Source organism: Vulpes lagopus, chromosome 3, assembly GCF_018345385.1.
Source record: "Vulpes lagopus strain Blue_001 chromosome 3, ASM1834538v1, whole genome shotgun sequence".
NCBI lineage: Eukaryota > Metazoa > Chordata > Mammalia > Carnivora > Canidae > Vulpes > Vulpes lagopus.
The window spans coordinates 136,247,725-136,262,243 of NC_054826.1; positions in this window are offsets into that span (position 1 = coordinate 136,247,725).

Genomic DNA, 14,519 nt, shown 5'->3' on the forward strand with positions numbered 1-14,519 from the left:
TCAGTGATTGCCTGCTCAAAGAAACTCAACAAATCAGCTATTGCAACATGGGTTTTAAAGCTTCCTGAGATTAATTCCTATTCTGTATCACCCAAAGGTTAGTTTATTTAGTGAACACAAAGTGCCAGGAGCTGAAAATAAAACAAATAATGGACCAACTTTCATGGACCATTTTGGGAGTGTCAGAGTCCAAAAACAATAATCACAATGAAATTAATTTGAATTCATGTAATAATAATATGATTTTAAACCATTTGGAAGAAGACAAAAATAATGTGGTAAAATCTACCAAAGTATTGTAGTAATTTGTAGCTTGGGAAAGCATAAGATTTTGAAGTCAAGCTCAAATATAACTCTTTCTCAGAGGCTTTTCTAAATTAAGCAGGATCAAATTTGCCTGCTTTGGAAAGGACTTCAGATGTGAGTGCTTAATTCAGACAATGAGTGAAGTCTCATTTAGCAGACTCGTTTATCTTTGGTTTTGCTCCATCCTAGGTTCTCTAACTTTATTATAGTGTCCTCTTTGGAAGACTAACAGTCTTCAAGGCATTTGACAGATTTGATCCCTGTCCAACATACCAACCATTCTCATAGGAACTCATAATGTTTAAACAAAAGTCTTTGGAGGCACAATAGATCACATAGGTACTCTGTGCTCTAAACCACAGTCTTCTTGTGGACCACCAGCACATCTGGAGCAGTTGGTTAGCTACTTATTATCCACTCTATAAATACTTGTTGACTCAACTGTGTGTGAGGTTCTATTGTTTGCTCTCTGTAAGTCATATTTCCCCAAATGGAATGTAAACAATATGATGTTTAAAACACTGTTTTCTTTGTTCATATATCATTCCTTATTTTTCCCTTCTAAAATATTCACAAAAGGAGAAAACAGTCATATTTTTTTCTTTCACACTGATTTTTCTACACAAACTTTAGAGAAGTGTTGAGCTAATGTAAGTAGCCTTTATGAGACCCAAGTTGTAATTTCAAAAAATGAAGCCAAATCCAGTTACATTGGTAACATACTTTTATGTCTCTTTAAGAGGAGAAAGAAAGTTTAAAAAGAGAGATGATGGTGATGATGGAAAAAACACAGGGAAGATTTAGAGGAGCTCAGTGAGGACCACAAAATCAGAGAAAGAATATATGATGCATGATTGAGGTGAAGAAAGAGATAGAGGGAAGATTTGTCTAAATTCTAATTTAAATGACAAATGACTACAAAACATAGCCTTGTATACATGGGATAGGATTTGACTTGCATCATAAGCAAATGCTCGTTATACTTAAATGATATAAAATAAGGATTCACATACTTGTAATTAAAATCACAGTAAGAATTGTATAATTATAAGAATAATTTCATTATTAAATAACTATTAAAGAATTTGTTTTATAAAGACAGAGACTGAGGCCAGGAAGATTAATTGGCTTGCTACTGAGAACTGGTGGTTGAATTCAGTCTTGTATCATTCAGCCCAATACATACATATGATTTGCTTTTGGTACACATGACTTGTCTTTACTCATATTGAATTTTACTAAGATAAAGCAGGTGGTTGTGCAGAGCAATGAAACTGGGTGTGTGGCTCTTTGACATATTTCAACATTCTGAAATTTCCCAAGAAATAGTAGACCGACAACCATCTTAATGTTTTTTGTTTTTTGGTTGTTTTTTTTTTTTTTTTTTTTTTTTGGTATTTTACTATGATAGAAACACTATCAAGAGATTTTTGAGACAAACTACTTCTTTTTTAGATCATTCACCTATAACTATAAAATTAAAATATTCCTGCACACCAAAAGAATATTTTTGAATACTGAACTTAATCAAAATAAAGAAATTCAGGAGCTGAGTGAGGCATCTGACTGTCTCAGTCAGTTGAGCATCTGATTCTTGATCTCAAGGTCATGAGTTCAAGTTCTGCATTGGGCTCCAGAATGGGTGTGGAACCTACTTAAAAAACAATAAAAAGGGAACACTGGGGGGGGCCTAGCAGTTTAACACCTCCTTCAGCCCAGGGCATGACCCTGGAGACCCAGGATCAATTCCCACGTCAGGATCCCGCATGGAGCCTGCTTCTCCCTCTGCCTGTGTCTCTGCCTCTCTCTCTCTCTCTCTCTCTCTCTGTGTGGGTGTGTCTCATGAATAAATAAATAAAATATTTTAATTAATTAAATTAATTAATTGATTAATTTAAAAAGTATAGGAGTAAGGGTAGCATGAGGGATGGTCCCTGCTCTTTGATGCTTTCTAAAGAAAAATATATCTCAAACCTTTCAAAAACTTAAATTATAAGCATGAATATATAAAAATATTTGAGGTTCTATACAAATTTTAGGATTGTTTGTTCTAACTCTGTGAAAAACACTGTTGGTATTTTTATAGGGACTGCACTAAATGTGTGAATTGCTTTGGATACTGCAGACATTTTAGCAATGTTTGTTCTTTCAATCCATGAGCATGGAATGTGTTTCCATTTCTCTGTGTCATCTTCAATTTCTTTCATCAGTGTTTTATAGTTTTCAGAGTACAAGTTTTTCACCTCTGGTTATATTTATTCCTAGGTATCTTTTGGGTTTTGGTGCAGTTATAAATGGGATTGATTCCTTGATTCCTCTTTCTGCTTTTTCATTATTGATGTGTAGAAATGCAACAAATCTCTATTTATTCATTTTGTATCCAATGACTTGACTGAATTTATCATCAGTTCTAGCAATTTTTTGATAGAGTTTTTAGGGTTTTCTATATAGAGTATCATATCCTCTGCAAATAGTGAAAGCTTGACTTCTTCCTTGTCAATTTGGATACCTTTTTAGTTCTTTTTGTTGTTTAATTGCTATGCATGGCTAGGACTACTAGTATTATGTTAACTAACAATGGCAAGAGTGGATGTCTCTGGCTTGTTCCTGACTGCAGAAGAAAAGCTCTGTTTTCCTCAATGAGGATGATGTTAGCTGTGTTTTTTTTTTTTCATATATGACCTTTATTATATTGAGGGTTATTCCCTCTAACAGACTTTGTTGAGGGTTTTTATCATGAATGGATGTTGTACTTTGTCAAATACTTTTTCTGCATCAATTGAAATGATGATATGGTTCTTATCTTTTTTAAGTTAATGTACTGTATCACACCAATTTGATTTGTGAATATTAAACCACCCTTGCAACCCAAGGAATAAATGCCAGTTGATTGTGGTAGATGATTTTTTAAATGTATTTTTAGATTCGGTTTGTTAGTATTTTATTGAGAATTTTTGCATCCATGTTCATCGGGGATTTTAACCTGTGGTTATCTTTTTTTAGTAGAAAAATAGACACATGGTTCAATGGGACAGAATAGAAAACCCAGAAATGAACCCACAAGTATATGGTCAATTAATCTTTGACAAAGTGGGTAGGGCTATCCAACAGAAAAAAACCAGTGTCTTCAACAAAGAGTGCTGGGAAATCTGGACGGCAACATGCTAAAGAATGAGACTTGATCACTTACACTAAACACAAAAATAAATTAAAAATGGATTAAAGACCTAAATGTGAGACTCAAAACCATAAAACAATCCTAGAGGAGAACACAGGCAGTAACCTCTTTGATGTTGACCATAGCAGCTTCTTTCTAGATATGTATCCTGAGGTAAGGGAAACAAAGGCAAAAATAAATTATTGGAAATTCATCAAAATAAAAAACTTTGCACAGCAAAGAAAATAATCAACAAAACTTGTAAGCAACCTACTGAATGGGAGAGGATATTTGCAAATGACATATCTGATAAAGGGTTAGTATCCAAAATATATAAAGGACTTATCAAATTCAATACCCAAAAATGAATAACCCAATTAAAAATGGGCAGAAAACATGAATAGACATTGTTTCCAAAGAAGACATATAGATGGCCAACAGACATCTGAAAAGATGCTCAACATCACTGATCATCAGGAAAATACAAATCAAAACTACAGTGAGGGAAGCCCGGGTGGCTCAGCGGTTTAGCGCTGCCTTCAGCCCAGGGTGTGATCCTGGAGTCCCGAGATCGAGTCCCACGTCAGGCTCCCTGCATGGAGCCTGCTTCTCCCTCTGCCTGTGTCTCTCTCTTTCTCTCTGTGTCTCTCATGAATAAATAAATAAAATCTTAAAAAAAAAAAACTACAGTGAGATACCACCTCACAATCTGTCAGACTGACTAAAATAAGCAACACAAGAAACAACAGGTATTGGAAGGGATATGGAGAAAAAGGAATCTTCTAGCACGGTTGGTGGGGATGCAAACTGGTGCAGCCACTCTGGAAAACAGTGTGGAGATTTCTCAGAAACTTAAAAATGTAACTATTCTATAATCCAGCAATTGTGCTACTGGGTATTTACTCGAAGAACAAAAAAATACTAATTTAAAGAGATATATATGAACATTGATGTTTATATCAGCATTATATACAATAGCCAAGATATGGAAAGAGCCCATGTCCACTGATGATGGAAGGATTAAGAAGATGTGGTCTATATACACAATAAAATATTACTCAGCCATAAAAAGAATGAAATCTAGCCATTTGCAACAACATGGATGGAGCTAGAGAGTATTATGCTAAGCAAAATAAGTCAGCCAGAGGAAGACAAAGATACGATTTTACTCATATATGGAATTTAAGAAACAAAACAAATGAGCAAAGGGGAAAAAAGAGAGAGGCAAATCAAGAAACAGACTCTTAACTATAGAGAACAAACTGATGGTTACCACAAGGGAAGTGGGTGGGAGGATGGGTGAAATAGGTGATGGGGATTAAGGAGTACACTTGTGATGAGCATGGGGTGTTATGGAAGTGTTAAATCACTGTATTTTACACCTAAAACTAATATTACACTGTATGTTAACTACCTGGAATGTAACTAAAATTTTAAAAACAAATATTTAAATGAATTTAATATGTTTCAATCCTTAAAAATAAAGTAACCACTCTATGTAAATCTTCCTACTTCTTGTTCTCTGCCTACTTGTAGACTTTGATATTTCTTCTACCTTCTAACATTTTGGAGGATTTATTCTAATTATATTGTAACAATACAAATGTAGAAGTAAAAAACAAAAACAAAAACAAAATACATTATGAAATCCATTCCTCTTCTTGAAGTAGGAAAGAGCTATAAAATAGCAGTCAAAGCCTTTTTTCTTTTTTTTTTACCTGCTAATATCTACCCCATCACATTTTTTTAAAATTAATTTTATTTATTTATTCATAAGAGACACACACAGAGAGAGGGGCAGAGACAGAGGCAGAGGGAGAAGCAGGCTCCATGCAGGGAGCCTGATGCGGGATTTGATCCAGGGTCTCCAGGATCAGGCCCTGGGCTGAAGGCGGGCACTAAACCACTGAGCCACCCGGGCTGCCCTCATCACATTTTTTTGTTCTTTCTTCTTACTGGCTTCACAGATCTAATAATAAATACCATTTGTATAATGCATTCTAGCTTACCATTCCAGCTTTTTCAGAAGTATTGCGTCACTTAGTCCTCACACTAATCTTTTGGGGTGGCTATTATTATCACCACCAAGCCGTAGACAAGTAAACTAAGATTTAAAGAAGCTACATAACTTGTAGTTTTCAAAATTCACTGGATTCATTGTGCAGCCATTAAAAATGAGGACTTTGTTGACAATTTAATGACATGGCAAAATGCTCATGAAAAAAATGTAAAAAATAGCAGGCCATAAACTATAGTAAATAAATCCAATTTTCTCCTTTCTGCACTTCAAATTTTTCACAAAAAGCATGCACTCATTTTCATAATATGATCAGGTCTACAATACTTTTTATTGTCTAGCAAATTCAACATTAACCCCAAATTAACCCCAACATTAAACCAAATACATTTGGTTCCACTACCAACTTGCTTACAGGAAAACTACTAATGTCATGACAATGTAACCATGAACAAACATTTTGCAAAGAGTGGATTCAGGTTTGCACATGAAGAGGTTAATTTTTAGATAAAATAATCTGTGTTTTATTCTCAATTTTCCCAAAAAGCCATTGATTAGGTATCTATCAATAGAAATGCACTGAGAGGGTGTACCTTTTTCCATTCTTCTGAGGACGATGTGGGACTCAAAATAGCTAAGACTTATTGATAATTATTTTATTCTAAATGTTTTTAAAAACACTCTAATAGATTAAGTCCTATGATTGAAATCTGACAACAGTCCAATGAAATTGGTCTTATTTGTGACACACTTTTACAGCTCAGGAACCTGAGACTTGGAAATGTAAGATGTATTGTTCATGTCCATGGCAAATGAATACAAGTCAAATTCAGATATTTCTTTTTCCAAACCCCTGTTCTCAAGCTACTAATCCTGCTCTTCTTATATTGAAGAATGTATGAGTGACCTTAATCTCCTGTGACCTGAACCTCATGTAGTAATCTGAATTTATTAGCTTCCACTTGTTAACCTCCTTCATTATTTAAGTTTTAAAATTAAATTTAGTTCTTGATTCCTTTATTAGCTTGCTATTTGTTATTATAGAAATAAATGTAATTGCACTTTTAAAATTTTTATTTATTTATTTTTAGTTTTCTATGTTTTTTGTTGGCTTTTATTAACTAGTCATTTGGAGAGCAGTACAGGGACTGAGGATGAAACAAAAAATCACCCAGTAGTGAATTCGTATTTCTCTGGGCTTAATGAAACTTGAAATGTCAAGTGATTAGATTTTTATACTCCAATTGGATTCAAACTGTGGAACTTCCAAATAGAAAAAAATTCAGTCAAAATATTCTTTTATTCATCAAATACTGATCACAGATGGTCTTCGTCTTTATATCATCAAGTAGAACTTTTTGAAGGTGTTCTACATTTGAGTTTTTACGTTAGTAATAGATGTCTTGACATTGACCCAAACCATATTTGAAAAACTAAATTATCCCCTTATCTTTGCAGTAATAGTCCTGATCTGCCAAATTCCCTGGAAGGTCATAAGTTTAAGGCTGTTAACGTTTCAAGATAAAAATTACTGAATGTCGTGTGGGAACTGAAATGGTGCAACCAAGGGGAAGTAACCAATTTGAGGAGGAGCATTTTCTTGGTGACTGCAGCGTTTTTTGTTGTTAATTTTCTATGTAAAAACACATTTTATCATTTTATTTTATTTCATCTTTTAGCAAATTATTGCCTTCACATAATAGTCTATTATGCTCTCCACCTTCAATTTAGTATGACAGATGATAAGAGTAATTTGAGAGTTGACATAGTCTTTATAAATATCCTACTGTTTTTTGTAATTTGCTTTTGAGAGACTGGCCTTCATCATCATGCCTGTTGTTCCTTCATGATGCTTTCACTAAGTTAGAATATTATAGATTGCTTTTATATTTTATAAAAATTGTTTTACTTATTGTATAAAATAAAATGTTATGCTATATTCTGTGACTTTATGAATCCAAACTGCAAACACAGGTGTACAACTTTATTCTAGAACATGAGCATTCTTCAGTTACAAAGTAGTTTATCCCAGGTTCCATTGAAGATTATGCCTTTTAATGTTCTTATATTTTTAAATATTAAGACTTACAAATCAAACCCAAAGAATGTGTAAGTATAGAAATATTGTAAATAATTGCAAATAATTCATTGTAAATAATTTCATCTTTGTTACAATCTAATACAATTATAAAGTAAATAAAAAACTATATATTGCCTTTGGAGTCAGACTTGTATAGCAATAGGGAAATCCCTATTAGGGAAATAGGGAAATTAAAGCCAGAAAGTCTGGGTTATAATTTTTTCCATTCACTTAATCTGTTAACTCCAATTTATTCTTGACTGTGTGTGTACTGAGGACATGTTGCAAACTTTGATGGGATTAACAAGATAATTTATTTATAAACCCCTTGAGAAAAAAACAAAACAAAAACAAAAACACCAAAGGAGGATATACACATGCTTTTTATATTGTAAGTATCATCATTAAAAATAATCATGGGGATCCCTGGGTGGCACAGCGGTTTGGCGCCTGTCTTTGGCTCAGGGCGTGATCCTGGAGACCCGGGATCAAATCCCAGGTCGGGCTCCCGGTGCATGGAGCCTGCTTCTCTCTCTGCCTGTGTCTCTGCCTCTCTCTCTCTCTCTGTGTGACTATCATAAATAAAAAAAATAAATAAATAAAATAAAGAAATAAAAAAATAAAAATAATCATGTTCCTGTAAATAAAATAATTATCTGAAGCTTATTTTTCACTGAGTGAAAATACCACACTGATCCCAAATGTACAGTGCAAGCCTGATATGGTATTTTTTCTCCAGAGGAAACAAATATCTGAGAGCCTCAGAACTGTAACTTTGTTTTAAACAGTTTCTTAAAGGTTGTGGTACTGTAAACATTATATCTGTTTGTTATTTTCTTTGTACTGGTATCAAAGTATTCCAAAATCAGATCTCCTCTGCACTTTTAGCCAGCCTACCAGGCCTGGCATGAATTTTTCATGTATATTATTCTATCTTAACATTATAGATATTGTTTCTTGTTTTTTTCTTAGTGTGTTCTTTTTACCTAAAATAATTATAAATTCACTGGAAATTACAAACGTAATGGAGAGGTCCCATGTACTTTTCATCCAGTTTCCCATAAAGGCAACATTACACAATTAGTAGGGTAGCAATACCGGGGAGTTGACACTGGTGCAATCTCCAGACCTTGTTCAGATTTCAGCAGTTTTGCATGCACTCATTTTTATTGTGTGTACTTCCCTACCAGCTCACCACATACATTCTTTTATTTAACCACTACCATAACCAAAATACAGAATTATTCTATCACCACAAGAATTTCCCTCAGGCTACTCCTTTATTACTGCATCCATCCTTTATCCTTCTCGTCTATGTCCCTAACCGTAGTCAATCACTAATCCGTGTATGCCACTATAGCTTTATCATTTCAAGAATATTATGTAAATAGTATCCTACAATACATAATCTCTTGCGATTGTTTTTTTCACTCAATATAATTCTGTTGATATCATGTTTGTGTGTGTATCAATAATTCATTCATTTTTATTACTGAGTAATATTCTATGATATACTACATTCCTTGGGGGATGTGCCATAGTTTTTTTGAAGGCCATTTAGGTTATTTACAGTTTTGGGTTATGACAAGTTAAAACTGCTGTGAACCTTCATGGTACATTTTGTATATACGTTGTATATGTGAACCTGGGTTTTCATTTCTCTGGGATAAATGGCCAGGATTGGGATTGTTGGATTGTATGAAAAGTGTATTTTTTAAAATGAAATTCTCAAACTATTTTCCAGAGTGGCTGTACCATTTATATTTACATTCCCACAAGCAGTCTCTGAATGATGAAATTTTTCCACAGCCTAATCAGATTTGTCATTGTCACTATTTTTTAAACTTATATGAACTGTTCATATCTTGACATGGTTTTTAACTTGCATTTCACTAAATGGTTAATGATGTTGAATGTGTTTGTCATGTGCTTATGTGCTTATATGCCATCTGTATATTCTTTTTTGGTAAAATGTCTGTTCCATCTCTTTTGCTCAGTTCCTGATTGGATTGTGTGTGTGTGTGTGTGTGTGTGTGTGTGTGTGTGTGTGTTTATGTTTACGGTTGCATTTTGAAATTATTGTATATACACTACATATGGGTCCTTTTTCAGATATGTGATTTGAGGATATTTTCTCCCATTCTAAATTGCTTTTTTATCATCATAACAAGATCTTTAATCTTGATTAAGTAAGTTTATCATTTTTTTAAATGATTTTATTTATTCATGAGAGACACAGAGAGAAAGAGGCAGAGACACAGGCAGAGGGAGACGAAGGCTCCATACAGGGAGCCCAATGTGGGACTTGATCCCAGGTCTCTGGGATCACACCCTGGGCTGAAGGGAGGCACTCTACTGCTGAGCCACCCAGGTGTCCAGTTTATCAAATTTTTTTTATTGTGCTTTTCCTTGCTGAGTGGGAAGCTTGATGCAGGGCTCGATCCCAGGACCCTGAGATCATAATCTGAGCCAAAATCAAGACTCTTACCTTCAACCAACTGCACTACACAGCCACCTCAAATCTTTCTCCATTTAATAGTTTGCGTACCTTGTTAAAAAAAATCAATTGGCTATATTTTTGTGGTAGCGATTGGCTGTATTTTTTTTTAAGATTTAATTTATTTATTCATAGACACACAGAAATAGAGAAAGGCAGAGACACAGGCAGAGGGAGAAGCAGGCTCCATGCAGGGAGCCTGATGTGGGACTGGATCCCAGGTCTCCAGGATCATGCCCTGGGCCAAAGGCAGACACTAAACCGCTGAGCCACCCGGGCTGCCCGATTGGCTGTATTTCTATACCCTCTATTAAGTCTCATTGATCGCTGTATCTATCTTTTGTCAATACTATAATGTCTGATTGCTGTAGCTAAATAATAATGTTTAATGTTGGATGAGAGACTTCTCATTTTATCCATCTTTTTTGTCTTAGCTATTTCTTGCCTTTTCGTATAATTTTTAGGATAAACTTTTAATATAGACAAAACATGTGACTGGGATTTTGATAGGAATTATATTAAACCTATAGATCAGTTGGGATAGAGTCAACATCCTTACTTCATTGAGTTTTCAAAATCATGGAAATTTTTTTTCATTTTTTTCTTTCTTTCCATTCATCAATGTTCTGTAATTTTCAGTATACAAATACTGTACATGATTTAATGTATTTCATTTTTGAGCTATTATAAATGGTATTGTTTTTCATTTTTGTTTACATGTGTTTATTTCCACTATATAGAAATTCAGTTTATGTTGATTTTTTATACTGAGACCCTGCTGAACTCGCTACTAGCTCTAGGAAGTTTTGTTTTACTTTTTGTCTTTGTTTTCATTTTGTAGATTCCTGGGATTTTCTGTGTTGATTATAAAGTCACTGGCAAATGGGGAAAATTTTATATCTTCCATTCCTATTTGTATGCCTTTGTATTTCCTTTTCTTTCTGTATCAACTGTCTAGGCATTCCAGTGCCATACTGAATAACAGTGGTTAGAGCTGACATCCTTGCCGTATTTCTCTTTTTATGAGGAATACATTCAGTCTTTCACTGTTAAGCATGATATTAGCTATAGACTATATAGTTTACTTTCTTAAGCTCACTTTTGAATTATTGACCATTACATTAAGCAGTCTTACATTTGTTTTTAATAAGTAAACACCAAGAATTCTTGTTTCTAGTTTTCAGATATCAGGATAACAAACACTCACCTGCCTCTCAACAAAACTTGTAGTTTCATTATATTCCTGGGACTTGGTAATTCTTTAGCTTCAAGTGAGATGCAATAAAGTAGTGTGCTTGAGTGTTGACCACAGAGTCAATGTGTCTGTATTTATCTCACAACTCATATCATCCAGGTTTATCTCTCAACAGGGATTAAGAATCAGTTTCTGGTCCTGGGAAAGTTTACGACAGTTGACCTTGCCAGAGTAATATTATATGACAAGAGTTAGAATATAATATATTTTACCCCGTTGGGTCAGTTATCCAAGCCTGAAGGATAGGAAAATGGAATATATAACTCTTCCTTCTGAAAAAGAAACTCCATTCTCAATTACTTCTGACAGTATGACTGACAATTGCCATGCCCTAAAAAGATCTCCCAAGTACTATGTATATTTATGTATGTTTGTAAGTCCTTAAAGTTCACTGGATTTATGAATTTATTGGAGAATTACTAGATATGTGTTTTAGTATTTTTTATTATTTGATTTTTTTTAAAGATTGCATTTATTTTTTCATGAGAGACACAGAGAAACAGAGAGAGACATAGACAGAGGGAGAAGCAGGCTCTATGCAGGGAACCCAACATGGGACTCGATCCCAGGTCTCCAGGATCACACCCTGGACCAAAGGTGGAACTAAACCTCTGAGCCACCCAGGCTGCCCCATGTATTTTTTAATTTACAGATGTTCATCTTGAGAGAGCTATACACAGTTTGGGTAAGCGGTAAGCAAACTTTCACATTTAGGTAAATATCAAATATGGTTATGGTTGTAAAATCTCTTTTTTTCAGGAATATTTTTTGGCTTTAAACAAAATGCCTTGAAAATATATCAATTTGTCTTTTTTTTTTGGTAGTTTAAAAGTCTATGGTACAGACTTCCAGTTATAAGAAAAATAAGTACTTAGAACATATAATTTTTTTGCTTATAATAAATATTCAATGAATACAGTGCTTGTCATAGTCTTGTAGACTTTTGGGAATGTAGCAGTGTATTTTCTTTGTTCATTCTAGGAATTTTAATACCATACATACTATTCTGTGTGGAACAATTTAGAAAGCACAGAACTTTCAGAATTTAAAACATATTTGTAGTCCTTCTATCTCTCTCACTAATAATAAAGTGAGAAAATATGAAGGACATGATTTCCCCACAAATAATTCCCCAACAAATAATTGCATGCCTTTGGGAAAGAAAATTAATTTTCTGGGTCTAATTCTCAAAAAAATTAAAGAGTCGAACCATAAAATTTATAGTTTGATTTCTCTTTATTTGAACATTAAAGTTTTGCTGTATGAAAAAACTCCCCTGCTATATTTCATAAATCTGGAAAAGATCCAAATAATATCTGCAAACATAAGTTCTTTAATTTTCTGACTAAATTTCTAGGTTTCATATTAACTGGATAATTTACAAGGCATAGAAATGCCATCATAAATATTTAAAAATGAAGGAAGATATCTTTTGTGTATTTTTAACATATATTCCCCAAAGATACTTAACATAAGAAGGCCTATAAACAAATTCTGCTCATAGCTAATATTATTTTATTCTTTCTTCCTAATAATAATACTGTATTCTTAGTAGCAAAACTTAATGAAGAATGTTTTCAGATATTTACCATTGCATTTCATAAACACTATGTTAGAATTTTATGCAGATTATTAGTAAATTATCAACAACCCTCTGCCAATTGTTCATACTGCATCTAGTATTTCTGGATCTCTGCCTTTTAGGCACCTAGTAGGAATGTTTTTAGACTCCACTACAGCTAACAGGGATGATATGATGAAAACATTGCCAATATATTGTGAGTGGAAATTACATATGTCACCTCTGGATTGCATTATTATTTTGTGGGAGCTCTTTCCCTGACTCAGCTAATAACAACTTTGGGATAGTGATTTCCCTATCAGGCTGTGTTACAGAGTGAACAGATATGAGAGAGTTTGTCAAGTCATGACAAACATATAACCTGAGTAAGAAAAGAAAAGAAAAAAAAAAAACTTTCCTTTTATAAGCCACTCAGGTTTTAGGGTTATTTGTTACTGCAGCCTAACCTACACTAGTATTAATTGTCCTATTTTATACATTAGCATGAACTACACAGACAGTAAAAAGGAGAATTAAGACAAAAACAAGGTCTGTTCCTAAAATGCATGCTTTTCCATACAGCCTACAGTGTCAGCTGCCATCCCGTATCCCTGCACTAACTCTGATAGAGCCATTCAGTTTTAGAGCCCTTGTGAATACCTCAGGTATATTTTTAAATGCATTATTTATCTAAGGCTTAAATTCTTAATTCTGCTACTGTAATGATTTTGCAGAAGGAGAACATTGAGAATTATGCAGAACATTTCATGGTCTTGATGTTATGTAACTCCCAGCTGCTGACCATATGAAGAAGCCACATAAACAATTGCAAACAAAATAGTTTTATTAAAAATGTATGTGCTCTGAGATTGACCTATCATCGGTTCAAATTCTTAAACTTCTTGTTTGACCTAGAATATATAGTAAACTTGGCATGAGGAGCTTAATTATAATGCAGTTCCATCTCTTTTTGTTTAAAATAATGTTTTCATTAATGGAAAAATGTTTCATTGCTCTTTCAGTCCATTTTTATATTAAAATTCAGAAGTTTTGGGTAAAAGTAGACATTCTTTGTTTTCTTCGAGTCAATTTAGTTTATACACAGTCTTTGTTCATTTTGCAACTAAATAATGGATTATTGGATGCTACTTGGAATGAATAGTAATCTAATATTCATGGTATATACAAAATTTTAAAAACTAAAATTGGATTTTATTTCTATAGTTCTGACACAAATCAAGTAACCATTACATTATGTAATATTTTAATTTTGCATTATACATGTAACTATAGATTTCACTGATCTACAATGTGTTTTGGTTTCAAGCAAAATTATTGATTTTACTTGCTCAAGTGCCAATAGAAAGTAACTAAAGGCACCTTAATCCAAACTCTAGAGTCAGAGATTCAATTAATGTGTCAAATATTCCAAGAGGTAGTAAAAAAAAATGGGTCCAATATTCGTATAAGAAAATATATTTATTCTAAAGAGAAGTGTTCTAAGAATGATGTGTTCTAAAATCAAAACCATGACCAAAAAAACCATGGCCTAGAACATAATTGGATTTCAAAAACATTCTGATTTGACTTTGGAACGGTCTTTTATCCTCGAAGTGGATAAAAGAAGTTTCTTCTTCCTCAAAAAT